Below are 27,866 nucleotides of genomic sequence, written 5' to 3'. Positions count from 1 at the left end.
AAGTCTCAAATATCAATATAATAGAAAAGTACATAAGTGTTCTATCAAGGTTGTATGTTCAGAAGTGAGTAGATAGTTGGGGAAGTCCTATGTTCAAAAGTGAGTAGTTTAGGAGGGTCCTATGTTCAAAAGTTTGCTGGTGTGTATCTTTGTTGGCTCAACATGTTTTTAATTTATGATTGTTGTTGGTGGAGAGAGCGGAAGATGCCGGGGACAGTTTGGAGAAGATCAAGCGGCAGCTGGCCTCTGGGTCTGGTCGGAATTTGTTGCAGGGTCCCCTTCTAAAGCGATCTGAAACAGTAAACTAACGCATTGCAACTCTTTCTGTCTTTCCTGTTGTTTTGAATTGATGGTTACTGCTTAATTGCGCTGCCTTTAGGAATTTGGCAAGCATGGAGGCTGTTTATTTGAGTCGGAAGCCCACTGCAAAATCTGTTTTGGAGTTTGTTCGATCTGTTCATGATGATACAAATTTGTTATGATCATATTGCATTTTGAAGTTTTGGGGTATTTTTCTTCCATTTCTTTTCTGCTTACGTTGTATTCTTTCTTACGTATATTATTTTCTAATGGTCTTGTTGTGCAATGTCTTTCTTTTAAGTCATTGGCTACTTTGTAAAGAGAAAAACAAAGTGAACTATGTCATCGTTCTACTCTTTCTACCCCATTTCCGTAAAGAAGCAAGAAAACAGCTAACAGGCAAATCAATCTACTTAAACATTCAATTGGCCATTTAGTCTTTTGGGATTTAACATTCTGCCATTCTTGTCGTTGCCCTTAAATCTCCTCACAATCTCTTTGTTATTCCAACAATCCTTAAGAAAAATCCCTGAAACCGAGCCCTTTTCTCCACATCGGTCATAATTTTGTCCACTCTCCAAACAAAATCCTTTCAACCTTATTTTTCTTCACTACCCATTTCCAAAATTTTCATTTCCCTTGGAAAATCTTTGTCGATGTCGAAACTTGCGGCTGGGAACCGATAGTTCTCAATCATGTCCAGTGCTGTACCTCCCAATGGACGGCATGGATCAAGGGTTAAGGTGGATTTTTTTGTTATCGTTGGTTAGAATTCTTGTTCTGTTTTAGGACATAAATTCCAACACAAAGAATGTTTAAGTGTTAGCTTTCTCTACTCATAACCTACTCAAATATTAGAAAAAAGGACTTAACGACACAAATTGCATCCAAGTGTCCAGATGCAACACTATAGTGCCAAACAAACCTAACTAGTGTCCAAAATGTGCCTAAGATTTAAAGACAACCAAACGATGCTTAACTGTGAGCTTTTCCAATGCATAAGCTACCAAAAAGTGAGAAAAAAAGTCTGAACAACCTAAAATCGCAACCAAGTGCCCAAATGCAACTACTATAGTGCCAAATAAACCTAAGTAGTGTCCAAAAGGTGCCTAAGCTTTAAAGAAAACCAAAGAATGCTTAAATGTGAGCTTTCTAGACTCATAACCAACTAAAAAGTTAGAAAAAAATTTAACAACCCGGAATGACAACCAAATGCCAAGGTACAACAACTATAGTGCCAAACCAAGGTGCGTAAGCTGTAAAGGAAACAAAAGAATGCTTAAGTGTTAGCTTTCCCGACTCATAACCTAACAAAAGTTAGAAAAAAGGACTTAACAACCCGAAATTGCAACCAAGTGCCAAAGTGCAACAACTATGGTGCCAAAGAAACCTTATTAATGTCCAAAAGGTTCCTAAGGTTTAAAGACAGCAAAAAAAATGCTTAAGTGTGAGATTTTCCAAATCATAACTTTAAAAAATGTGAGAAAAAGGACTTAACGACCTGAAGTGGAAATCAAGTGTCCAAGTGCAACAGCTATAATGCCAAACCAACCTAGGTAGTGTCCAAAAGGTGCCTACGTTGTAAATGCAATCAAAGAATGCTTCAGTGTGAACTTTCTCTACTTATAACCTACCAAAATGTTAGAAAAAAGGACTTAACGACTCGAATTGCAACCAAGTGCCCAAGTGCAACAAATATAGTGCCAAACTAACCTAACTAGTGTCCAAAAGGTGCATAAGGCTTAAAATCAACCAAACAATGCTTAACTGTGAGCTTTTCCAACTCATAAGCTACGAAAAAATGAGAAAAAAATGACTTAACAACCCGAAATGGCAACCAAGTGCCCAAATTCAATAACTATAGTGTCAAACCAACCTAACTACTATCCAAACGGTGTTAAGTTGTAAAGGCAACCATTGAATGCTTAAGTGTGAGCTTTCTTAACTCATAAGCTACCAAAAAATCACAAAAAAGGACTTGATGAACAAAAATTTCAACCAAGTGCGTAAGTTAAACAAATATGCTGTTAAAACAACCTAATTAGTGTCTAAAAGGTGACTAAGGTTTAAAGACAACCAAAGAATGCTTAAGTGTGAGCTTTCCCGACTCATAACCTACCGATAAGTCAGAAAAAATGATTTAACGACTCGAAATGGCAAGCATGTGCCCAAGAGCAACAAATAAAATGTCAAACATACCTAAGTAGTATCCAAAAGTTGCGTAAGCTATAAACGCAACCAAATAATATTTAAGTGTGAGCTTTCTCGACTCATAACAAACAAAAATGTAAAAAAAAAAAGACTTAACGACCCCAATTGGCAACCAAGTGCCTAAGTGAAACAACTATAGTGCGAAACATACCTAAGTAGTGTCCAAAAAGTGCCTAAGCTGTAAATGCAACCCAAGAACTTGTAAGTGTGAGCTTTGTCGACTCATATCCTACCAAAATATCTGAAAAAATAACTTAACGACCCGAAATGGCAACCAAGTGCGCATGTGCAATAATTATAGTGCCAAACAAACCTAAGTAGTTTAAAAAACGTGCCTATTATATAAACACAACCAAAGAATGCTTAAGTGTGAGCTTTCTCAACTCAAAATCTACCAAAATGTCAGAAAAAAGGACTTAACGACCCAAAATGAAAATAAGTGCACAAAAGCAACAACTATAGTGCCAGACCAACCCAAGTAGTGTCCAAAAGGTGCCTAAGGTTTAAAGACAAACCAAGAATGTTTAACTGTGAGCATTCCTGATATGGATCAAGAAATCATGATTGAATCAAATGAAGAAGTTGAGTAGATGCAATGCTTGGAAGTTGAAGAGTTATTTTGGGCAACTCAAAAGTCATAAATTTAAATGTTTAAGAAATAATGTTTATGTGTTTTTAGTTATTATGTTAGTTGAAAGGTTATCAAATTAAATGTTTTGACCTTTCATTTCATATTTTAATTAGTATAAATAGGGTTGTAATTTTTCCACATTTAAAAAGAAGAATTTGGGATGAAAGAAATCTGAAAATTCTAGAATGTAGAATTTTGTTCTTGTCTGTTGTGATAGAATGCACAAACATTTGAAGCATTCAAGTGAGAATTGATCTACCTTACTTGTGGAGTGTTTTGAAGATTAAGGATTGATGGGAGTTTCTAATTTTGTTCGATCCTTGGTTTCTTAGATCATCTAAGCAATTTGTATGTAGCCTATCTTAGGGGTTGAAATCAAATTGGTTTTGCGGCTAGTGGGGTTGTGTTCTTTGAGTCTTGTTGTTTAACATGATTCTTAGATCCAATGCCTAGGGGTTTCTTATCAATTTCCAACACATAACCTACCAAAAAGTGACCAAAAAGGACTTAAGGACCTTAAATGGAAACCAAGTGTGCAAGTGCATCAACTATAGTGCCAACCAACCTATGTAGTGTCCAAGAGGTGCTTAGGCTGTAAAGACTATCAAACAATGCTTAAGTGTGAGCTTTCTTAACTCATAAACTACCAAAAATTGAAAAACAAAGAAGGAATTAACGACCAAAAATGGTAAATAAGACAAGAACTATAGTGCTAAACCAACCTAAGTGGTGTGCAAAAGGCGTCTATAGTGCAAATCATGTCATTTTAATTGATCAATTCATAAGTTAGTCCTAGAAGTTTTATGGTATAGTGCTTGATTTGGCAATGCATAGGTAAAGAAACCATAGTGACTAAAGTTCACAAATCAAATGTATAGTATTGTGTTTGAAATGACTTTATAAGTGAATAAAAACACTAGGAAAAAGAAATTGAGTCATATAAGGGATCATCTAGCAAACAGGTTTTTGTCAAGTTCCAAATGTAGTAACACTACAACAAAAATTATCTACTACGACAGTTGTTTATATCACAAAATGGAGGGAGGAAAAAAAATTATCACAAAAGGAAAAAAAACGCGCGGGAAAAGGCGAAACTTTTCGGATAATACTTTTCGCGACAGTTATTTGACGTCATAGTATTGTAATTGAAAAAAATTTAGAGGCCTAGAACCACAAATGAAAGTCACGAATGAACCATCATCATTCTTCTTAAATCGCCACTAATCTTAAAAGTGCAAGCATTGTATATATGTTTAATTTTTAAAATAAAAAAAAACAGTTCTAAAAAAGAAAATGGTTATCAATTCCTATCTGATGAGTTGTGGTAAAAATTATATCAATAAAATGAACAAGAAAAAAAGAAGTGTAAGGAAGGAAAAGTTGAATACCGTAGAACCCAACGAATTTTGACCTAATCGGCTTAACTCTCCTACATTCTACAGGCTATTGTTGCTTCGGCCGTGAGTGAATATTTTCCTACGCAAGTTCTGATATCGAAGGAACCCAACGCATTCTGACCTAATTGGCTTAACTCTTCTACTTTCAACTAGCTATTGTTGCTTCGGCCAAGAGTGAAGAGTTACCTATACAACTATCGATCCCGAAGGAACCCGACGCATTCTGACCTAACCACTTTAACTCTCCTACTTTCTACAGAAATTGATGCTTTGGCCAAGAGTAAAAAGTTCCCTATGTGAATTCTGATACGTAAAGAACTTGATACATTCCAACCTAACCAGCTTAACTCTCCTACTTTCTACCGGTTATTGTTGCTTCAGCCAAGAGTGAAGAGTTCTCTACGCAAGCTTTGATTCTGAAGGAACCTGACGTATTCTGACCTAACTAGCTTAACTATCCAACTTTCTACAGGCTATTGTTGCTTCAACCAAGAGTGAAGAGTTCCTTATGCAATTTAGGAACCCGATGCATTCTGACCTAACCGGCTTGACTTTCCTACTTTCTACGGCCTATTGTGGCTTCGGCGAAGTGAAAAGTTCTTTACGCAAGTTCTGAACTCAAAGGAACCCGATGGATTTTGACCTAACCCGCTTAACTCTCCTACTTTCTACCGGCTATAGTTACTACAACCAAAAGTGAAAAGTTCCCTACGCAAGTTTTGATCCCGTAGGAACCCGATGCATTGCGACCTAATCAACTTATCTCTCTAACTTTCTATGGGCTGTTATTGCTTCATCCAAGAGTGAAGAGTACCTAATGCACGTTCATGTCTCGAAGGAACCCGATGCACTCTGACCTAATCGATTTAACTCTCCTACTTTCTATGGGTTATTATGGCTTCGACAAAGATTGAAGAGTTCTCCACACAAGTTCTGATCTCGAAGGAACCCAACACATTCTGAACTAACCAGCTTAACTCTCCTACATGCTACGGGTTATTATGGCTTCGACCAAAGAGTGAAAAGTTCTCTACGCTAGTTTTGATCACGAAGGAACCCGATGCATTTTTGCCTAACCGACTTAACTCTCGTACTTTCTATGGGGTATTGTGGCTTTAGCCGAGAGTGAAGAGTTCCCGATAAAAGTTCTGATTCGGAAGGAACCTGACACACTTTGAGCTTTTCGGCTTAACTCTCCTACATTTTACGGGCTACTGTAGGTTCAGCCGAGAGTGAAGAGTTCACGAACAAGTTCTGATTCTAAAAGAACCCGATTCATTTTAATCAAACCAGCTTAACTCTTTTACTTTCTACGGGCTATTGTGGCTTCGGCCGAGAGTGAAGAGTTCCTCACACAAGTTCTAATCCCAAAGCAACTCGACGCATTCTAACCTAATCGGCTTAACTCTCCTACTTTCTACATGTTATTGTTGCTTCGACCATAAGTGAAGATTTCATTATGAAAGTTTTGATCCGGACGGAACCCTACGCACTCTGAGCTATCCGACTTAATTCTCCTACATTCTACAGGCTATTGTTGCTTGGTCGAGAGTGAAGAGTTCACCAACAAGTTCTGATCACGAAGGAACCAGACGCATTCTAACCTGATCGGCTTAACTCTCTTACTTTTTATGGGCTATTGTGGCTTCGGCCGTGAGTGAAGAGTTCCGGACACAAGTTCTGATCTCAAAGGAACTCTATACATTCTGACCTAATATGCTTAACTCTTCTACTTTTTATGGGCTATTGTTGCTTCGACCATGAGTGAAGATTTTCCTACGCAAGTTCTAATATCGAAAGAACCGAATGCATTTTGACCGAACTAGCTTAACTCTTCTACTTCCAACGACCTATTGTTGCCTCGACCAAGAGTTAAGAGTTCTATATGCAAGTTCTTATTCTGAAGGAACCGATGCATTCTGACCCAACCGTCTTAACTCCCCTACTTTCTACGGGCTATTGTGGCTTCGACCAAGAGTGAAGAGTTCTCTAAGCAAGTTCTGATCCTAAAGGAACCCGACGCATTCTGACCTAACCGATTTAACTCTCCTACTTTCTACGGGCTATTGTGGGTTTAGTCGAGAGTGAAGAGTTGTTGATGAAAGTACTGATCTCGAGGGAACTAGATGCATTTTAACCTATTCGGCTTAACTCTCCTACTTTCTATGGTCTATTGTGGCTTCAACCGAGGGTGAAAAGTTCCCAACACAAGTTCTGATCTGGAAGGAACCCGACGCATTTTAACCTATTTTGCTTAGCTCTCATACTTTCTATGGGCTATTGTGGCTTCAGCTAAGAGGGAAGAGTTCCTGACACAAGTTATGATACCAAAGGAACTCGATGCATTCTAACCTAACCAGCTTAACTCTATTACTTTCTACGAGCTATTATTGCTTTCACCATGAGTGAAGATTTTCCTATGCAAGTTCTGATATCGAAAGAACCAAATGCATTCTGACCCAACTGGCTTAACTTTTCTACTTCCAACGAGCTATTGTTGCTTCGGCCAATAGTAAAGAGTTCCCTACGAAAATTCTGATTTCAAAGGAACTCGATGCATTCTGACCTAACCGTCTTAATTCTCTTACTTTCTACAGGCTATTTTTGCTTCCACCAAGAGTTAAGAGTTCCCTACGAAAGTATTGGTCCCGATGGAACCCAATGAATTATGATTTAACCACTTTAACTCTCCTACTTTCTATAGTATTGCTTCGGCCAAGAGGGAAGAGTTCCCTATGGAAATTCTGATATTGAAGGAACCTGACACATTTTGACCTAACCAGCTTAACTCTCCTACTTTCTACAAGTTATTGTTGCTTCGGCCAAGAAAGCATTCCCTACGCAAATTTTGATCCTGAAGGAACCCGACGCATTCCGACCTAACCGGCTTAACTCTCAACCTTTTTATGGCTATTGTTGCTTCGACCAAGAGTTAAGAGTTCCCTATGCAAGTTCTAATATCGAAGGAACCAAATGCATTTTGACCTAACTGGCTTAACTCTCCTACTTTCTACAGGCTATTGTGGCTTTAGCCGAGAGTGAAGAGTTCCATGAAATTTCTGGTCAGGAAGGAACCCGATGCATTTTAACATATTCGGCTTAACTCTCCTACTTTCTATGGGCTATTGTGGCTTCAACTGAGAGTGAAGAGTTCCTGACACAAGTTCTGATCCCAAAGGAACTCGATGCAGTCTGACCTATCCGAGTTAATTCTCCTACTTCCTACGGGCTATTGTTGCGTCGACCATAAGTGAAGATTTCCCTACGCAAGTTCTTATATTGAAAGATCTAAACGCATTCTCACCTAACTGGCTTAACTCTTTTACTTCCAACGGGTTATTGAAGCTTCAACCAAGAGTGAAGAGTTCCCTACGAAAATTTTGATCCTGAAGGAAATCGACGCATTTCTGACCTAATTGGCTTAACTATCCGACTTTGTACAGGCTCTTTTTGCTTCAGCCAAGAGTTAAGGGTTCCTTACGCAAGTATGGATCCCGAAGGAACCCGACACATTCTGATCTAACCGCTTTAACTCTCCTACTTTCTATATGAAATTATTTCTTTGGCCAGGAGGGAAGAGTTCCCTACGAAAATTTTGATACGAAGTGAACCCGACGCATTCCGACCTAACCAGCTTAACTCTCCTACTTTCTACGGGCTATTGTTGCTTCAGCCAAAAGTGAAGAGTTCCCTAAGCAAATTTTGATTCCGAAGAAACCGATGCATACCGACCTAACCGGCTTAACTCCCCGACTTTCTATGCGTTATTGTTGCTTTGACTAAGAGTTAAGAGTTTCCTACGCAAGTTCTGATTCTCGAGGAACCCGATGCATTCTAACATAAATGGCTTAACTCCCGTACTTTCTACGGGCTATTGTGGCTTCGGCCGAGAGTGAAGAGTTGTCGAAGAAGTTATGATCCCAAAGAACCCGATGCATTTTAACCTAACCGGCTTAATTCTCCTACTTTCTACGAGCTATTGTGGCTTCAATCGAGAGTGAAGAGTTCCCGACACAAGTTCTGATCCCAAAGAAAGCCGACACATTCTGACCTAACCAGCTTAACTCTCCTACTTTCTACAGGTTATTGTTGCTTCGACCATGAGTGAAGATTTCCCTGTGCAAGTTCGGATATCTAAAGAACCAAACATGCATTCTGACCTAACTGGCTTAACTCTTCTACTTTCAACCGGCCATTGTTGCTTCGACCAAGAGTGAAGAGTTCCCTACGAAAATTTTGAACCCGAAGGAACTCGACACATTCTAAACTAATTGGCTTAAATCTTCGACTTTCTACGGGCTATTTTTGCTTCCACCAAGAGTTAAGAGTTCCCTACGCAAGTATTGATCCCGAAGGAACCCATCGCATTATGATCTAATCGCTTCAACTCACCTTCTTTCTACAGGAAATTGTTGCTTTCACCAAGAGTGAAGAGTTCCCTACGCAAATACTAATACGGAAGGAACCCGACGCATTTTGACCTGACCAACTTATCTTTCCTACTTTCTACAAGTTATTGTGGCTTCGTCGAGAGTGAAGAGTTTCCTACGAAAGTTTGATCCTGAAAGAACCCAATGCATTATGACTTAATAGGCTTACCTCTCCTACTTTCTACCAGCTATTGTAGCTTCGACCGTGAGTGAAGAGTTCTGATGCAAGTTTTGATCCCAAACGAACCCGACGCATTCTAACCTAACAAGCTTAACTCTCCTACTTTCTACGGGCTATTGTAGCTTCAGGCAAGAGTGAAAAGTTCTCTACTTTCTATGGGCTTTTTATTATAAGTGTAAAGAAATAGGTGTATGAATTGGATTGATGAACATATTTTTGAATTTTTTTTAAGCTTAAAAGGATATTTATGGAACTTTCAATAATTCATCAATATTTTTTAAACAGAACTTTTCAATAGTTGATGATTATTTTTTAAACAAAACTTTAGCGACTTTCATCTAAAACCAAAGACAATGGTATTTTTGAACCGTTTTCGAAAGTTTAAGGGCATCTTTCAACTTTTAAAAGGAGACTTTTTTGACACAAACCACTAGGGGTATTCTAACACTGACAACACTAACAACCCAGACTACCCATCCCAAATTTCGAGTATTATTACAAAATATGTTTTTTAACTTATGGATATGTTGAATTTTGATATTATGAAATTTTAGTAATTGATATGTGTGGTAAAAAAATTTAAGTGTTTAAGTTAATCAAGAATACACTCCATTTACAAGGAGTACAAGTAAGATATTAGTTGTGTTTGAAAAATTATGAAAAAAAGTCCTATTTTAAAAAAAAGTACAATCAAGTGAAATGTTACATAAACTTCACAACATAGTTAATAAGATAACACAATATTACAAGATTTTGTTTACACGTATACATACATATACTAGTGGTTAAAGTAAGATTAGATTTGAATGTATATTTAAACGAAAGTTATGCCATTCAACTAGAGTAATAAAATAACTAAAGAGCTCAATAAATTACAACAAATGTGATGGTACTTTGACACCAGAAGCTCAACCATTTGAAGGAAAGTTCAAACAATGGATAAAAGGAAGCATACTAAAACACAAGTAAAACAAGAGGATTATTTTTATTGTCTTCCATTATCTGAGAGTGGAATGCAAACAAAGCAATGCAAAAGCACCATTCAAGACATCTGACTGATTTATACAAAGTGTAAATAAGACACCAATACAATGCTGAACATTCTCCAAAACAAGATGCAACATACACATCATTCATTTGGCTATTCAACGGGAATATGTCACGTTTTTTGCCATAATTATTCTTGTTTCATGTTTGCCCACGATGGCAGGACAAGACTTTTAGGTAAAGCAAATCCTGGTTTTCCAATGTCAAAAGGCCTTGGCCGCTTGCAGGTAATACTTAGTTTTCCATTTTTAACCTTAAGGTTGCACCTTATGTTTAAATTGTCCATCCGAACATCTTTTTTTTTCTTTTTCTTCTTTCCTTCGGGTAATAAAGAATAGTGACCTTGAAGAATTAAGAGAATTGGGGTCCGGCACCTTTGGCACTTTTTACCATGGAAAATGGAGGGGACTGATGTTGCTATAAAACGAATCAATGATAGGTGTTTTGCTGGGAAGCCTTCTAAACAAGATCGCAAGGTTGTTCATTTTAAGCAACTGGCTTTTCTTTTCTTTTGTTATTCGTGTATTTTTCTTTTTGTTCCTTGACTCAAGTCCTTTTTGTTGTTTTATATTGTACCAGTGAGAAGATTTTTAGAATGAAGCAATTAAGTTTGCTGATTTGCACCACCCAAACGTGGTACTTTTTATGGTGTCGTGCTTGATGGGCTTGGGAGATCTGTGGCCACAGTAACAGAATATATGGCCAATGGTTCGCTCAAAAATGCTTTGTTGAAGAATGAAAAGTAACAATTGTTCTCATTTTTCATACGTTTAATTTAATTTGTTAGAAGTTAGTTGCAGTATAATGTATCTTCACCCTTAGATTAAGCATAAATACAATTGATGCAGGAGTCTTGAAAAGTGGAAGCGCCTCTTGATTGCTATGGATGCAGCTTTTAGAATGGAACACCTGCACAGAAAGAATATTGTGCACTTTGATTTTGAAAGTGATAATCTACTGGTCAATCTTCGAGATCCTCATCACTCAATATGCAAGGTTTGTGTATTACTGATAATAGCAGAATCATCATTGTAGTGCATTCCATTTAGTTAAACTCTTGATTTGATTTTTAAACAAAACAGGATGATAACCAATTTTTATAGTTATTGTTGTAATTAACACAATTAATTGTCAAATAAAAAATGTATTTGACTATTAACATTTTTTTGTTTGACTAATTATAGTATGTTTTAAGAAGAAAATAAGCTTGGTTTGTCTTAGATATACGGGATAAAGTAATGTTTTTAACTAACAAATGCCTTAAACCAGCAATGGTCTCAATCTCCTCCAAGACCTCTCAAAACCCTTACTCTCTAATCAAATGTTCCATTAAAAAAAATATAGTGAGATATTTCACAACCTTGATCGCATTAGACAACAATCTCTATTTCAAACCAAACTAACTCTAAAGGGCTCGACAAAAGTTGAAAATCAAGGTAGCAAACTGTGATCTCTAAAGGATACGATGTGATCTAAAGGAATGCTCCTGTGCTATAAATGCATGGGTGCAGTCCAAACACAAAGGAAGATTGTCCCTATATATAATAACTTTTTATAGGAAGTATTTTTGAAGTGTTAACTCATCTATTTCCAACGGGCTATTCCTACTTCGACCAAGAGTGAAGAGTTCCTTACGAAAATTCTGATTCCGAAGGAACTCGACGCATTTTGACCTAACCGACTTAACTTTTTGAGTTTCTACATGTTATTTTTGCTTCCTCCAAGAGTTAAGAGTTTCCTACGCAAGTATTGATTCTGAAGGAACCCGACGCATTCTTATCTAACTGGTTTAACTCTTCTACTTTCTATTGGAAATTGTTGCTTCAACCAAGAGGGAAGAGTTTCCTACGCAAATTCTGATACCGAAGGAACCCGATGCATTCTGATCTAACCAGCTTTACTCTTCTACTTTCTACATGCTATTGTTGCTTCAGCCAAGAGTGAAGATTCCCTATGCAACTTTTGATCCTGAACGAACCCGACGCATTCGGAGGTAGGGAGCTGATTCCTAAGAAGTTGGTTAGTGTTCTTGTTCTGATTTTTTTACCTTCAGTTAACTACGTTGTTTCTGAAGAAATTAAAGTTATGGGATGTGATGCATGTTGGTAGGGAGCTGAATCCTTTCTTAGGAACGTTTTGGTGAGCATGGAGGCTGTTTATTTGAGTCGGAAGCCCACTGCAAAATCTGTTTTGGAGTTTGGTCGATCTGTTCATGATGATACAAATTTGTTATGATCATATTGCATTTTGAAGTTTTGGGGTATTTTTCTTCCATTTCTTTTCTACTTCCAATTTCATTTTCAATTTCTGCTTATTTTTTATTCTTTCTTATGTATATTATTTTCTAATGGTCACAAGTTGTGCAATGTCTTTCTTTTAAGTCATTGGCTACTTTGTAAAGAGAAAAACAAAGTTAACTATATCATCATTCTACTCTTTCTACCCCATTTCCATAAGTCATTGGCTACTTTGTTTTCTAATGGTCATTTGTGGTGCAATGTCTTTGATTTAAGTCAATGGTTATTTTGTACGTAAAGAAACAAAGTGAACTATGTCATCGTTCTACTCTTTCTACAACATTTCCATAAAGTAGCAAGAAAACAGCTAAAGATCAAACTGCCTAAAACATTCGATTGACCATTTAGTCTTTTGGGATTTAGCATTCTGCCATTCTTGTGGTTACCCTTAAATCTCCTCACAAACCTCTTTGTTCTTCCAGCAATTATTAAGAAAAATCCCTGTAAACCGAACCCCATGTCTTCCCTTTTCTCCCCACCGGCCAAAATTTTTCCTTCCATTATTTGTTATGATCATATTGCTTTTAGAACTTTTGGGGTATTTTTCTTCCTTCCATTTTTTCTACTTTCAACTTCATTTTTATTTTATGGATTCATCATTCAATTTCAGCAAACCCACTGTTATGGTCAAAAGCATATTTAAGTTGACAATGGTTAGAAGATATAATATTACATTTACCTCATAAGTTTTTGGATGAATTGGTGATTTAACATGGTCTAGAGTGAATAGTTTAGGAGGTCTGTTAGGCCACCATTGTTATTTACTTATAATAGAAGAAAGAAAAATAAGGCACTTTAGGAACTAACAATAGTTACTTAAAAAAGATGACAGTTATCTAAAACAGGAAGTTAAATGAACGAGAGGGAGATGGGAAAGGGCAGGCAGTTTTTAGTAAAAGGAAGGGCCTGCAATACTCCATGAGAGATAGGGAAGCAGAAGGCTCATGATCCTTTTTGGTTTTAATTGTAGTATTTTTAATTGTGTTTATTTGTGTTTCGGAGTAGGAGGGTTTCTTTGTTTGTTGTTTGTAATTTCTATGTAATTTTCTTTTTATTGTAACATTGAGTTTCAAATATCAATATAATAGAAACACCACATCTGTGTTCTATCAAGGTTGTATGTTCAAAAGTGAGTAGATAGTTGAGGAGGTCCTTTTGTTCAAAAGTGAAGTGAATTCTAGGTGATACAATATAAAATTTATCTTAACCCATCAGCTTAAGCTTTTGGGTGATTAAATGGTTTAACAATAATATGATTCCAAAGTAGAAATCAAGTGGAGAGGACACAAAGGCTAGTATTTTAGGTAAAGGTGAACAAAGGTTCTTTATTCAATTTCTAATGCTGGGCTGTAGAACATAATTATGGTTGAAGTTGTAATAGTACTCTACTTCATTTGTACAATGTACTCTACTTCATTTGTACAATGTACTCTACTTCATTTGTACAATGCCTTCTACTTCTATTGTACAATGCATACTAATTAAGTTGAGTCAACATTGTTAAATAAAAAAAGCTGCTTGATGTTGGTTGAGTCAACAATCAATTCTTTACTGTAACTAATGTTGAAGTTGTGTTTGTATTCTGTGATGAACTAGATGGATGGGCGTGGGATTGACTCATTAGCAAGATTTTACCTGTATTTTGGATATACTCAAAAGAAGAATTATCATTCCCAGCCAAAAAGTTGAAAGCATTTTGGTTTTCACCTCCCTCCATTTCTAATGCTGCTGATGATGGTGATGGAGTCAATGGACCTCTGCCAAGAGTGTTCATATCACAAATTCTCGTGGACTAGTTGAGTAAATAAACTCAAGGTGCGTTTCACCAAATTCTCGATATGCAAAAATCTGAATATATTTTTTTCCTGAAATTTGGCTACAACCTGTATCTTGGTGCTGCAGTAAGTGTATTGTTTTTTTTTAAACACAAACTACTAGCATTTTTATTATTGAACTGATGAACAAAAATTCAGACAAACTAATCATTTACCTCATTTTTCCCTCCTCTCAAAATACATCATGGAAAGAATAAAACAAACACAAAATCAATAACATGAGGCAAACCACAGTTTGAACCATGCACAATGCTCTCTCTTTCTAGACTTTTAATGCACGGTCATTCTGTTTTCCGGCACTGGTTGTAAAGCAGTTCTCACTTTCACGCCACCTCCAACAACTTTTGTGTTGATGTTATTATTTTCCATCTTCTTATGGTTAAGTTGGAGTTTTTCCTTGAACAACTTCCTCAGCTGCCTTAGGCTAGTATTATCATTCTTCACCACTAACTGAATGAACTTTGCTTTGTTCTGTTCTTTTTCAGCTTCTTCTTCCTCAGCATCTGGGTTGTCCATTAGCAAACTAATGGTTTGTTCTTCAACGGGAGATTTGGCTTCTATTGTTGGCCTAGGGAATTGGTTTGCCAATGATTGAACTGCATTGTTGTTGGAGGATGTGATAGTGATTTCCACCAAAGCTTCCTCACATTGAACAATGGCATTTGGGATTTCTGGTTGTGAGTCGATAGCTTCGACAATTATGTCTTTAGGAAGAGTTTCTTCTTCCATTTTCCATTGGATCTTGACATCAACCAAATCATCAGAAACATTCTCGGGGAACTCCTCCGTGGACTTATTGATAATTGTATCATCTTCTTCAGCTTGAACGGAACTTTTCTCCATTTTTGTTTCCTTCTTGTCTCCTTCAATGTCAGCATCTGATGCTACATTTCCGGTTGTGGGATCTGATCATTTTCATCTTGATCGTCTTTCACTTCCAAAGATTCTTCATCACTGCTCAAGGCATCATCTCCATCAACTTCAGTTTCTTCTTCCACATTTTCGTGGGAAGAGACAGTTCTTCAGCAGAGTTATTCACGTGTGTTTTCTTCTTCAACATCTTCTTCAATTTTATGTTCCAATTCACAGGTAGACTCATTTTGTTGAGATTCAAATTCCATACCAAATTCTTCTGCAATGCTCGATTTGTGAACTTCAGTAACATCCAAGTCTTCAGTAGGCAGAGAAGATTTGTCAGATTCATTGATTTCCTCAGCAGAAATCTCCACAAAATCATCATCTTTCGAAACTTCATTTACTTTTTCATCTTCAGAGAAGCATTGCACATCCGAGTTAGCATGAGGTGCCTCTGTTTTAGAATCATCAACGCTCTTTGCACTAATTACATTTTCATCAAAAGATTTTAACAGATCATCAAGAACCATTTCTGGTTCCTTCTCTGAGAGTGCAGTAAGTGTATTGTTAGCAATGTAGTAGGCATAAGGTAGGAACATGATGCATTTTGTGTTTTATCCATCTAAGTTTTTGGTTTATGCAACAAAACCTTAGCTTGAATTACAACTTCATATCATTTTTCCTACTGCATTCAGGACATAATCAGAAGATACACTGAATGTTCTTGCATTGGGAAGAAGCATGCTGCTTTGGCTGGTTCTTTGGGTTCCTTCACATGGGAAAAGCCTTCACATTCAGAGTTTGAGCAATTAGCAAGGCTATTATTCTCCCATGACTCTGAAACTTATGTTATTTAGTTCACCATATTATCGTCGATAATGAACCAAATTTCATTTCTGAATTGCGATTTGACCAAGAATTTGAAAACAAAAATGCATATTGTTTTCTTTTTTATTCTTTTCTATTGCGTATCATTTTCTATTGGTCATTTGTTGTGCAATGTCTTCTTCTTAAGTCATTGGTTACTTTGTAAAGAGAAAAACAAAGTGATTTATTTCATCGTTCTACTCTTTCTACAACATTTCCGTACAAAAACAAGAACACTGCTAACAGGTAGATCAAACTTCGCTAAAATTCGTTTCCCTTCTTGGAAGATATTCGTCCATGCCTAAACCTGCAGCTGGAAACTGATTGTTCTCGATCATGTCCAGTGTTGAACCCCCAAATGGATTGGAAGGATCAAGGGTGAAGGTTTATTTTCTTCTTATCGTTGGTTAGAGTTTTTCTTTCGTTTTCTTCTGCTTTGAGTCAATTCCATTGTTTTTTAAGAATTTAAAGTTATGGGTGTGATGATCCTTTGTTAGGAACGTTTTGGCAAGACTGGAGACTGCTTATCTGAGTCGGAATCCCACTGCAAAATCATTTTGGAGCTTATTCGATCAGTTCATGTTGATACAAATTTCTCTTGATCGTAATGCATTTGGAACTTTTGGAGTATTTTTCTTCCTTCCATTTATTTTCAACTTTCAATTTCATTTTCAATTTCTGCGTATTTTTTATTCTTTCTTATGTATATTGTTTTCTAATGGTCATTTGTGGTGCAAATTCTTTCCTTTTAAGTCAATGGTTATTTTGTAAATAGAAAAACAAAGTGAACCATGTCATCGTTCTACTCTTTCTACAACATTTCCATAAAGAAGCAAGAAAACAATAGTCTTTTGTGATTTAACATTCTGCCATTCGTGACGATACCCTTAAATCTCCTCACAATCTCTTTGTTCTTCCAACAATCATTAAGAAAAATCCCTAGAAATCGAACTCCATGTCTTCCCTTTTCTCCCAACCGGCCATAATTTTTCTCACTCTCCAAACAAAATCGTTTCAACCTTATTTTACTTCACTACCCATTTCCAAAATTTTCATTTCCCTCGGAAATTCTTTGTCGATGTTGAAACCTGCAGCTGGGAATCGATTGTTCTCGATCTTGTCGAGTGCCGGTTCTAATGGATTGCAAGGATCAAGGGTTAAGGTTTATTTTTTAGTTGTTGTTGTTTAGAGTTGTTGTTCTGTTTTTTTCTGCTCTAATTTCATTGCATTGTTTTTGAAGAATTTAAAAGATATGGGTTGTGATAATCGTTGATAGGGAGCTGAATCCTTTGTTAGGAATGTTTTGGTGAGCATGGAGGCAGTTTATCTGAGTGGGAATCCCACTGCCCATCTTTTTTGGGGCTTGTTCGTTCGGTTCATAATGATACAAAGAACTTTTTGGGTATTTTTCTTCCTTCCATTTTTTTTCTACTTCCAATTTCATTTTCAATTTCTTGATTGAGCATTCAATTTCAGGAAATTTCAGTTGGCAAGTGGTTTGGAATATCAGAAAAAAGTAATTGTATAGTTTATAAGGTAATTTTGAGGTGATTTAAGAAAAATTGGTTGTTCGGCAATCAATTTTTCTACATTACCTTGACTCTACCTTAATAGAGGACATGTGTGTCTTCTAGTTTCACATTAGTTGGGTCTTTCTTTTCTATTGCATATTATTTTATGTTGGTGATTCGTTGTGGAATGTGTTTGTTTTAAGTCATTGGTTACTTTGTAAAGAGAAATACAAAGTGAATTATTTCATCGTGTACTCTTTCTACAACATTTCCGTAAATAAGCAAGAAAACTGCAAACAGGGAGGTGAAACTTTCTTTAAAATTCAATTGGCCATTTCTTCATTTTTGATTTAATATTTGTGTCATGACCCTTAAATCTCCTCACAATCTCTTTGTTCTTCCAACAATCATTAAGAAAAATCCCTCGAATCTGAACCCCATGTCTTTTCTTTTCTCCTCACCAGCTAGAATTTTGCCCACTCTCCAAACAAAATCTTTTCAACCTTATTTTTCTTTACTACCCATTTCCAAAAATTTGATTTCCCTCCTCGAAAAATCTTCGTCCATGCAGAAACCCGCGGCTGGGAGCTGATTGTTCTCGATCAAGTCCAGTGCTGAACCCCCAAATGGATTGCAAGGATCAAAGGTTAAGGTTTATTTTTTTGTTATCGTTGGTTAGAGTTTTTGTCTTTTTTTTTCTGCTTTGAGTTAATTCCATTGTTTTTGAAGAATTTAAAGTTGTGGGTTGTGCTGATTCTTTCTTAGGAACATTTTGGAAAACCTGGAGACTGCAAATCTGAGACGGAATTCTACTCAAAATCCGTTTTGGAGCTTGTTCTATCTGTTCATGGTGAATCAAGTCCGTTTTATTCTGCTTGCATTTCATTTTGAATTTTTGCATATTTTTTGTTCTTTTCGATGTATATTGTTTTCTAATGGGCATTTAGTGTGCAATGTCTTTCTTTTAAGTCATTGGTTGCTTTGTAAAGAGGAAAAAAAGTGAACTATGTCCTCGTTCTACTCTTTCTACAACAGTTCCATAAAGAAGCAAGAAAACTGCTAAAACAGGCTGATCAAACTTCCCTAAACATTCAATTGGTCATTTAGTCTTTTGGGATTTAACATTTTTCCATTCTTTTTGTTTCCCTTAAATCTCTTCATGATCTTTTTGTTCTTCCAACAATCATTAAGAAAAATCCCCGTAAGTCGAACCCCATGTGTTCCCTTTTCTCCTCACCGGCCAGAACTTTGCCCACTCTACAAACAAAATCATTTCAACCTTATTTTTCTTCACTACCCACTTCCAAAATTTTCATTTCCCTATGAAAATATTTTCCGATGCCGAAACTTGCGGTTGGGAACCGATTATTCTCTATCATGTCCAATGTTGAACCTCCCAATGGATGGCAAGGATCAAGAGTTAAGGTTGATCTTTTTGTGATTGTTGGTTAGAGTTCTTGTTCTGTTTTTTCTGTCTTGATTTAATTTCGTTGTTTTTGAAGAATTTAAAGTTATGGGTTGTGATGATCGTTCCTGCGTGTGCGAACATGTTGATATTTTTTAGTGATGAGATTCTTCCAATTTTAAAATAATAATTTCGTTATCTTGATGTTTAAGCCATTAATGTTATTTTGAGATAAAAATAGCGAACAAGTTGATATTTTTTAATTTTGAATTCAATTAAGGTTATTTTGATACAAAATCTATGTTGAGATTCTCAAATTCTGAAAAATAATAATTTTGTTATTTTGAAATTCAAATTCAATTGGGTTATTTTGAAATTAGTAAGATTGAATAAAGTTATTAAAATATTGAATCAATTAGTTGAGTCCCAAGATATTAAAAAAAAGTTGCAATATGGATTGATGTATATTTTTCAAGTAAAAATTAATTAAAAGCTGATAAATGACATAAATTAATTACAACGTAGAAACTAAATAATTACAGTTGGAGAAGGTGGATATTTTGTAAAATACCATGCACGTGCAAAAAATGTTATTTGCTAAAATTCAAAAGAAAAAATAGTTTTTCCATTTTTTAAAATAACCCATAGAAAAGTTGTTATATCTCTTAGGACAAAGAGTGTGGATCTACAGGTCCATATTCGACTTATTTTTTGTTGGTAAAATTGCATAAAACCGCATTATATTGAAATAATGACACTCTTAAACCAATATTGATAGAAATTATAATTTAATTAATGTTTTTAAGTCAAATGAACATGATTTTTACTCCTAAACATAATTATTGTAATTGTTTTTTAATCTTAATTCATTTACACATCTTTGTGCATATGTGTGCGTGCGCGTGTGCGTGTGGGTGAGTGTGCGTGTACGCTAGCGTGTGCATGTGTATGCGCGTGTGTTTGTGCGTGTGTCCGTGTGTGCGCATGTGCACGTGTGTGTGTGTCTGTGTGTGCTCGTGTGCGCGTGTGCTTGTATACGAACAAGTTGATATTTCTTAATGTTGAGTTTCTTTCAATTTTAAAATAATAATTTAATTATTTTGATATTCAAGTCATTAATATTATTTTGAGATAAAGATAGTGAACAAGTTGATATATTTTAATTTTGAAATTCAATAACATAATTGAGATTATGAAATTCTGAAAAAATAATAATTTTGTTATTTTGAAATTCAATTTGGCTATTTTGAAATTCAAATTCAATTATGTTATTTTAAAATTCAAATTCAACATGCGTGCGTTCGTGCGTTTGTCCATGTGTGTGTGCGTGTGTGTGAGTGTGCGTGCGTGCGTGCGTGTGTGTGTGCGTTCCTACATGTGGGTGTGTGTTCGTGTGTGCGAACAAGTTGATATTTTTTAATGTTGAGATTCTCTCAGTTTTAAAATAATAATTTAGTTTTCTTGATATTCAAGCCATTAATATTATTTTGAGATAAAGATATCGAACAAGTTGATATTTTTTAATTTTGAAATTCAATTAAGGTTATTTTGATACAAAATCTATCGTTGAGATTCTCAAATACTATTAAATTATAATTTTGTTATTTTGAAATTCAAATTCAATTTGGTTATTTTGAAGTTAGTAAGATTGAATAAAATTATTAAAATGTTGATTCTCAAATTATATAAATTTGGTTACACTAGAAGAAATTTGCCATTCAATATCGGTTTAAAATCGACATTAATGATCTTTGGTGTCAGTTCGGAACGACATTAATGATCTTTGGTGTCAGTTCGAACTGACATCTATGCTAGCGTTATTAAAGGCCTTTAATGTCGTTTTTGCTTTGATGTCGGTTTAAAAACGATATCAAATGCATCAGTAATGTCGGTATGGTCATTGATGTTGGTTTAAAACCGACATTTTTTATGGTGCTATTGTTGACCTTTAGTGTCGGTTTGCCTTTGATATCGTTTTTAAACCGACATTAAAGTCTTGTTTTTGGATCTATTTTTACAAAAAAAATATATAATTATTGCATTATTGTTCATTTTTTATAAACTGACATTAGATACGTGTAAATAAATATTTTTTTCTCACACCAACAAATCAATAAAATTAATATTATTTTAGGAACTACAATATTTTTCTTTTACATTTGTATATAGAAAATGAAATCTTAATATTGCGTTTGTATATACATTCTATAATAATACATGAAACTAGATCCTAATACAAGACTTAAATAAGAAATCTTAAACGCTTTCACAATCTTCAACTTCAACAATTGCTTCCATCTACTTAGCTTAGCTTGGCTGGCTATTTAAGACCAAAATACTTTACAACCTGGGGAAGATTAAATCTAGAATTTGCAAAATTAGTACATATTATTTAAAATCAAACTAAACAGACTGCAATCTAAAGGTGGAAAATTAAAAAATTACCAAAAGTTTCAGTAGAGTAAATAATTGTAGCAGCAACAAAGAAGACAATTGAAAATGGCAACCCAAAAGTGCTGCAAAAATAAAGAAGAAAATAAAGCTTTGATCAAACACTCATTAAGAAGAAGAAAATAACCTAATTTGTTCTTCAAGAATCTATAAGAAAAAGAGGAATACAACTAAAGAATAATATACCATCCTCGACTCTTACTTCAAAGCAAATTTTGAATGTTCAATTTAGCAATGCTAGTCTATAGGCTTCTTACTCTTAATTGTATAATATTTACCCATCAATAGCAACATTGTTTTTATAGAGAAAGTTAAACAATGGAGATGATAAATAATCTTACAAACTCCTATTGGATCGTTTTTTCTTTTCAAATGAAAATAGTTAATTTATTTCATTTATGGAAGGTGAAAATCTCAAATATATAGTAAAAGAACATGGAAATATAAGGAAGCCCATAAAAAGAAGAGACTCCACTAGCTAGGTATTGATCAAAGATAAATATGGATAAATAGATGCAACCTACAAATATATCAAAACAGACTAATACTCAAACTAAACTAAAGAAAACAAAAACATTTACTACTAAAAGATAAAATAAGACAAATTCAAAACAATTAATTACCAAGATTGATCTCAATCGAAAACCAAAACGCATCACATTATGAAGATATGTTCACATAACACTCCAAATAGCTATACCATAAATTACTTACTCTACATTTTCCATTTTGGCAAATCCCACCTACAAGAAATGGTATTACCAAGCTCATTTCTATGTCTTCTCTTCTTTCATTTTTCTAACAAAAGATAGTATGAATAAGGCTGCACATTTGAAAAAATAAAGACAATTAATAAAAATAATGCTACCTAGCAGTCACAAGTTAACAATCAAATGAAGAAACCCAAGGATTTTGCGGCGGAAGCACGATGAAGATTGGTTGCCGTTCGCGAATCTAGGGTCACAGATTGAGAAGAGAACAAAATTAGAAACCAACTTGGAGAGAAAGAAAAGAAAAATTGATAGGGAAAGAGTAGAGTAAGAAAGAGAAAAGTAAGAAAGAGAGGAAAAATTTAGTTTTTAAAACCTAACAATTTTTTAAAAAAATTAAAAATGGGGGTCATTAATGTCAGTTTTTTACAAAATACAAAAAATTAAAAAAAATATAAAACTGGTTGATCATTAATGTCGATTTAAAACGACATTAAACCCTTATCATTAATGTCGGTTTGATCCACCTTTTCAAAAACGACAATAAAGACAATTTTTCATTTTTTTCACCTGACACTACAACCCAGGTTTGTTTGTAGTGTTTTATGGGTTGATGTATCTTTTTCAGATAAAAAATGTTTATTTGCTAAAATTCAAAAGAAAAGTTGTTTTTGTCATTTTTTAAAATGACCCATAAAAACGTTATTATATCTCTTATGACAAAGAGTGTGGATTTACTAGTCCATATTTGACTTGTTTTTTGTTAGTAAAATTGGATAAGACCGCATTATATTGATATAATTACACTAATGACACTCTTAAATCAATATTAATATAAATTATAATTTAATTAATGTTATTAAGTTAAATGGAATATAGTTTAAAAGTCATTCTAAAACACAATTAATGTAATGTTTTTAAATTTAATTCATTTTCACATCTTTGTGCATATGTATGTGTGCGTGTGTGTGCATATGTGCGAGTGCGCGTTTGCCCGTGTGGGTTGATGTGCCGTGTGCGTATGTGTGTGTGCGTGTGTGCGTGTGTGCATGTGTGTGTAGATGTGTGTGTGCATGTGTGAATGTGTGCGTGCGTTCATGCGTGTGTTCGTGTGTGCATGCGCATGTGCTTGTGTGTGTGCGTGTGCTTGTGTGTGCGTGTGAGAGTGTGCGTGTGCCCATATGGGTGTGTTGCGTGTGCGTGTGTGACTGCACATGTGTCCGTGTGTGTGGATGTGCATGTGCGCGTGCGTGCATGTGTGTCGGTGGGTGTGTGCAAGTCCACATGTGCCCGTGTGGGTGATTGTGTGTGCGCGTGCGTGTGTGTGTGTAGATGTGTGTGTGCGTTCATGGCGTGTGTTCGTGTGTGTGCATTCACATGTGCGCATGTATGTGGGTGTGTACGTATGCGTGTGCGCGTGCGTTGCTGTGTGTGCGTGTGAAAGTGCGCAATGTGTCTGTGTGGGTGTGTGTGTGCTCGTGTGTGTGTCGTTGTAGTTGCAAGACTGGAACAATAGACGGGAGTTTACACCACCAGCGACTTCCATGCTGACGCGATGAATGATTATTTCATTTCTCAGGTAATTGTTCTCAATGAAATGTTTTGGTTCTAACGACCTGCTATCTGATCGTAATTCTAATTATTTACTTGGCCTGTTTCTTTGTAGGCAGTGATAGAAAATACCAGAGCAAATGATATACACAAGCGAGTTCCCTTTTTAGTACCGCTTACTAGCAGGGTTTAAGATTTCACTGTAAGCAAGTTATTTTTTTGGTTTCCTTATCTCACAATATTGAATTTCTTGGATGACTGTTAGTTATAGAAATATGTAAGATATTTTTTATTTATGGTTACTTTCTCTATAACTCATTTCACAAACACAACTAGCAGCAGCTAGGCAAATGAATGGATCTCTTGCTGTTTTTTGCCAGAAACCGGTTTAGAAATTCGACGAAATCATATATTGGAAGATGCTTTCAGTCAGATGAGTGCATTGTCTGAAGTTGATCTTCGAGATCGGTAATTTCAGACTTCCATGATTTATGAAAAATGACATTGTTATCTTACTTTTTTCTATCTTTTTCTTTGCCCTCGTGAAAACGACCCCATCCCTCTTCTGCATCCTATAGTTGCAGAGTTACTTGTAATTGTTTATTAGTTTTTTCTTGTTTGTGTTGGGTCAATTGCTTCACTTTTCTGCATGCAGATACGTGTGTCTTTTGTTAATGAATTTGGAGTTGAGGAGGCAGGAATTGATGGTGGTGGTATTTTTAAAGATGTCATGGAGAACATTACACAGGCAGCCTTTGACGTGCAGTATGGTTTTTTTAAGGTTATCACGACATTCCTTATTATTAGCATGGCATGGCTTTGTTAATCCTGTAGTATTATTGGATAACATGAAGCGTGATGAGACAGCCATAGTTGTTTGAAAATCGCTTTTCAAAATAAAAATAGTTGTGAGATCACATTTCAATATAAAAATTGGTTGCTTGGAATCTATTTCATAAAATTTCAGTAATATGTGGGTATGTATTGTTCATTTTTCTAATATAAGTTATTTTCTGCTTGTAATCCAGCAAATTGCTGACCATTTGCTCTACCCCAATCCTGGTTCGGGAATGATACATGAGCAACATCTCCAGTTTTTCCATTTCCTCGAAGTTCTTTGGCAAAGGTATGGCCATAATTCCCAATCATACATGGAATTTACTTTGGTTGATTAGTTTTTTCTTTTTTGGATAAGGATATCCTGGTCTTGGCCTTATCATGGAAGATTCTTATATATCTTTCACGCATACTTTGGTTGAATTTTGGAACATTAATGTATCGCCTGACATTCATAATACAATGTCATAATTTGAAATCTGCTGTCTTCCTACATTATGCATGTTTTTCTGTTATTGAAGTTGCTGCCCGGTTGTGCTAAAAGTTCTCAAGCAGTCATGCTAAAAGATCTCAATCACATTAAATGATTTTTGACAGATTTTGTTTTACCCTTGTTCTTGTAGTCATGTTTGAAGTAACTCTTGTTGATATACTTTTGCAACATTCTTCTTGAGCAAGTTAAAACAGAAGTAAGGTTTTTTAAAGATTTACTGTCTTACGTTTTGTATTTTGTGCTGATCCACTAATCGTAGTATTGATGGTCATGACAATGACTAGTTGCAAGTTACTTGAATTTTTAGGGTTCAAAAATCTTACATTTTATTATGGGTGCACTGCCTACTAATGAGATTGTCAATTGCTAACTTCCAAATGTTGAATTTGGGATTTCCATGCTACATTCACTTTCTTGATCTGCAATTACAGAGCTACTCTATACTGAATAGTCTCATCTGAACTGTACATTGCTTTTGATGCTGTAATTGCAAAGCTAGGAAATCTTTATGTATAATGCCTTTTTTTTTTATCATTTATTAATGAAAATGAGAAGCCTTTTATAAGCTGGAGATTACAAGAGTTGTTAAACTAACTTGGGGTTGAGTTAGTTTACTTATAACTAACTCAAGATACAAAATTGTTAATTCAAATAACTAATCCTAAACTATAAAAATGGTAATTCAAACAACTCCTCTAGGATAAAACTCAAGAACATAAGAAGGGGGATGTTCTACATTAGCTTTTGTCAAGGCTTTAGCCAAAATTTTATTTATCAACTGTGGGGGAGGATTTGAGAGCTCCCAATCTCTACACACTTCTCTAATGAGAGTCTATACCAACATCAAGATACCCATACCCTTCCACTCAAGAAACTTAAGTAATTGCTTAGAGAAATAACAAAATACTTGGCCCCACTCTAACAAACACATTCCTAAGGCCCACACAAATAGAAAAATACCAACTAACTCTAAATCATTCTTTCTTCTTCCTATTCTTGTCTCTACGGGAATACACATTTACTATGGAGGTCTATCATTACCCGCCCCCCAAATAGCCACCTTGTCCTCAAGGTGGAATTCAGGAAACTGTTTCTTGAATAAGAGCAGCTTGTTCCCACGTTGCACTTTCAAGTGTCCCCTCACTCGAACGGATCAAAACTTCTAAGTTTGTCCTCCTTTCTATTGTTTTGCGAACTCCCAATACTTCTACCGGAGACACTTGCATAGACAAATCAGCAGCCAAATCTTTTGAAATTGGGAATAATGGCCTGTTTGAACCCACGACCTTGCGAAGAACAGAAACATGAAAACCGGTGTATAAGTGATTCCTTGGGAAGGGCCAAACGGTATGCAACGAAACGAATTCGTGCCACGATCATAAATGAACCAATGAATCTTGGGGCTAATTTGGTGTGCTTAAAACGGCTGAGAGAGGACTGTCGTAAGGGCGTAACTTCACATAAACCCAATCATGAACCTCAAACTGCACCTCCCGTCTTTTAGCATTAGCATATTTGACCATTCGCTGCTGTGCTTTCAGTAAATTGGCCTTCAAAACGCCCAAAATTTCATCTCTTTCTTTCATCAAATGGTCTACTTCATCATTCACCCGGCTCGAGCCCTTCACATATGGTAATATAGAGGGGGTGGTTGCCCATAGAGGGCCTCGAAGGGGGCATCAATGTGGCTGTACGGACTGTTGTATTATAGCTTAATTCAGCCCAAGCTAGCCATTTAACCATTGTTTAGGTGTGTTCATAGAAAAACACCCTAGATACGTCTCCCCCTCGATTGACAACTTCCGTTTGACCATCTGTTTGGGGGTGGTAAGTGGTGCTTCATCTCAACTGAGTTTCCAACAACCTCCACAACTCTTCCCATAATAGACTTGTGAAAATACGATCACGATCCGACACTATACTTCAGGGGCATCCATGCAAACGAATAATCTCTCGCATAAAAACAGCAGCAACCACTTTTGCACCAAATGGATGTTTCAAGGGGATGAAATGTGCATACTTGGAAAGAAGATCCGCAACTACCAATATAACATCATAACCCTCGGATTTGGGAGGGCCCTCAATAAAATCCATACTAATATCTTCCCACACACGGTCCGGAATGGGTAATGCTTGAAGGAAACCAGCCGGAGTTAAAGACAAGTATTTGGCTTGCTGACACACGGAACATTCAGCAACATAGGTGCGGATATGGGCTTTCATACCTCGCCAATATACCTCCCTTGCTAGCCTTTGATATGTTTTCAATGCACCATGATGTCCCCCTATCGGGCTGTTATGGAACTCAGCTAATAATAAAGTAATATTAGGTGAATCCTCCTCCTTGTAGCAAATATCCATCTGGAGCTGGCTGTCCATTTATCAAGGATAATCGAATATTGTTAAGAGATTCATTTCCAGCCACTTGATCGATGAAAACCGAAGGGTTTAGCCCGCCCACAATACTTACGAGGCCCAATTCAAATACTGGTGGTAATCTCTATAAGGCATCGGCCGCTTTGTTTTCCAATCCTTTCTTGTACTCAATCACAAAATCATACCCCAATAGTTTAGCGATCCATCTCTGATATTCTCCCCCGATAGCCCGTTGTTCAAGAAGAAACTTCAAACTTTTCTGATCTGTACGCACCACAAAAGGCTTACCCAATAGATATGGTCGCCATTTTTGAACAGCCAGCACTTTTGCCATAAGCTCCCGTTCATAACAGCCCTTAAACCTATGGGTAATAGGTAAAGCTTGACTGAAAAAGGCCACTGGTCGTTGATTTTGCATTAGGACAGCCCAATACCCACACCCGAAGCATCAGTTTCCAGCACAAAACTTTGTGAAAAATCA

At 36.0% G+C, this 27,866-nt stretch overlaps 2 long non-coding RNA genes across 2 annotated transcripts in view; both read left to right on the top strand.

Annotated features, from left to right (window-relative positions):
* LOC116404602 overlaps window positions 1–24,433 on the top strand; it is a 36,917-nt gene extending 12,484 nt beyond the window's left edge. The window contains exon 3 of the long non-coding RNA XR_004217547.1: window positions 24,335–24,433. This is a non-coding gene — a long non-coding RNA (uncharacterized LOC116404602). The remainder of the gene's footprint in view (window positions 1–24,334) is intronic.
* LOC116404604 lies at window positions 91–11,460 on the top strand. The gene is made up of 3 exons (XR_004217549.1): window positions 91–299; window positions 10,361–10,424; window positions 10,531–11,460. It is a non-coding gene; the product is annotated as an uncharacterized LOC116404604 (long non-coding RNA).
* Window positions 24,434–27,866: the final 3,433 nt, after the last annotated feature.

This window comes from Cucumis sativus, chromosome 6 (genome assembly GCF_000004075.3).
Source record: "Cucumis sativus cultivar 9930 chromosome 6, Cucumber_9930_V3, whole genome shotgun sequence".
Lineage (NCBI taxonomy): Eukaryota > Viridiplantae > Streptophyta > Magnoliopsida > Cucurbitales > Cucurbitaceae > Cucumis > Cucumis sativus.
Note: the sequence above shows the minus strand (reverse complement) of the source record. Positions and strands in the feature narration are given on the sequence as shown.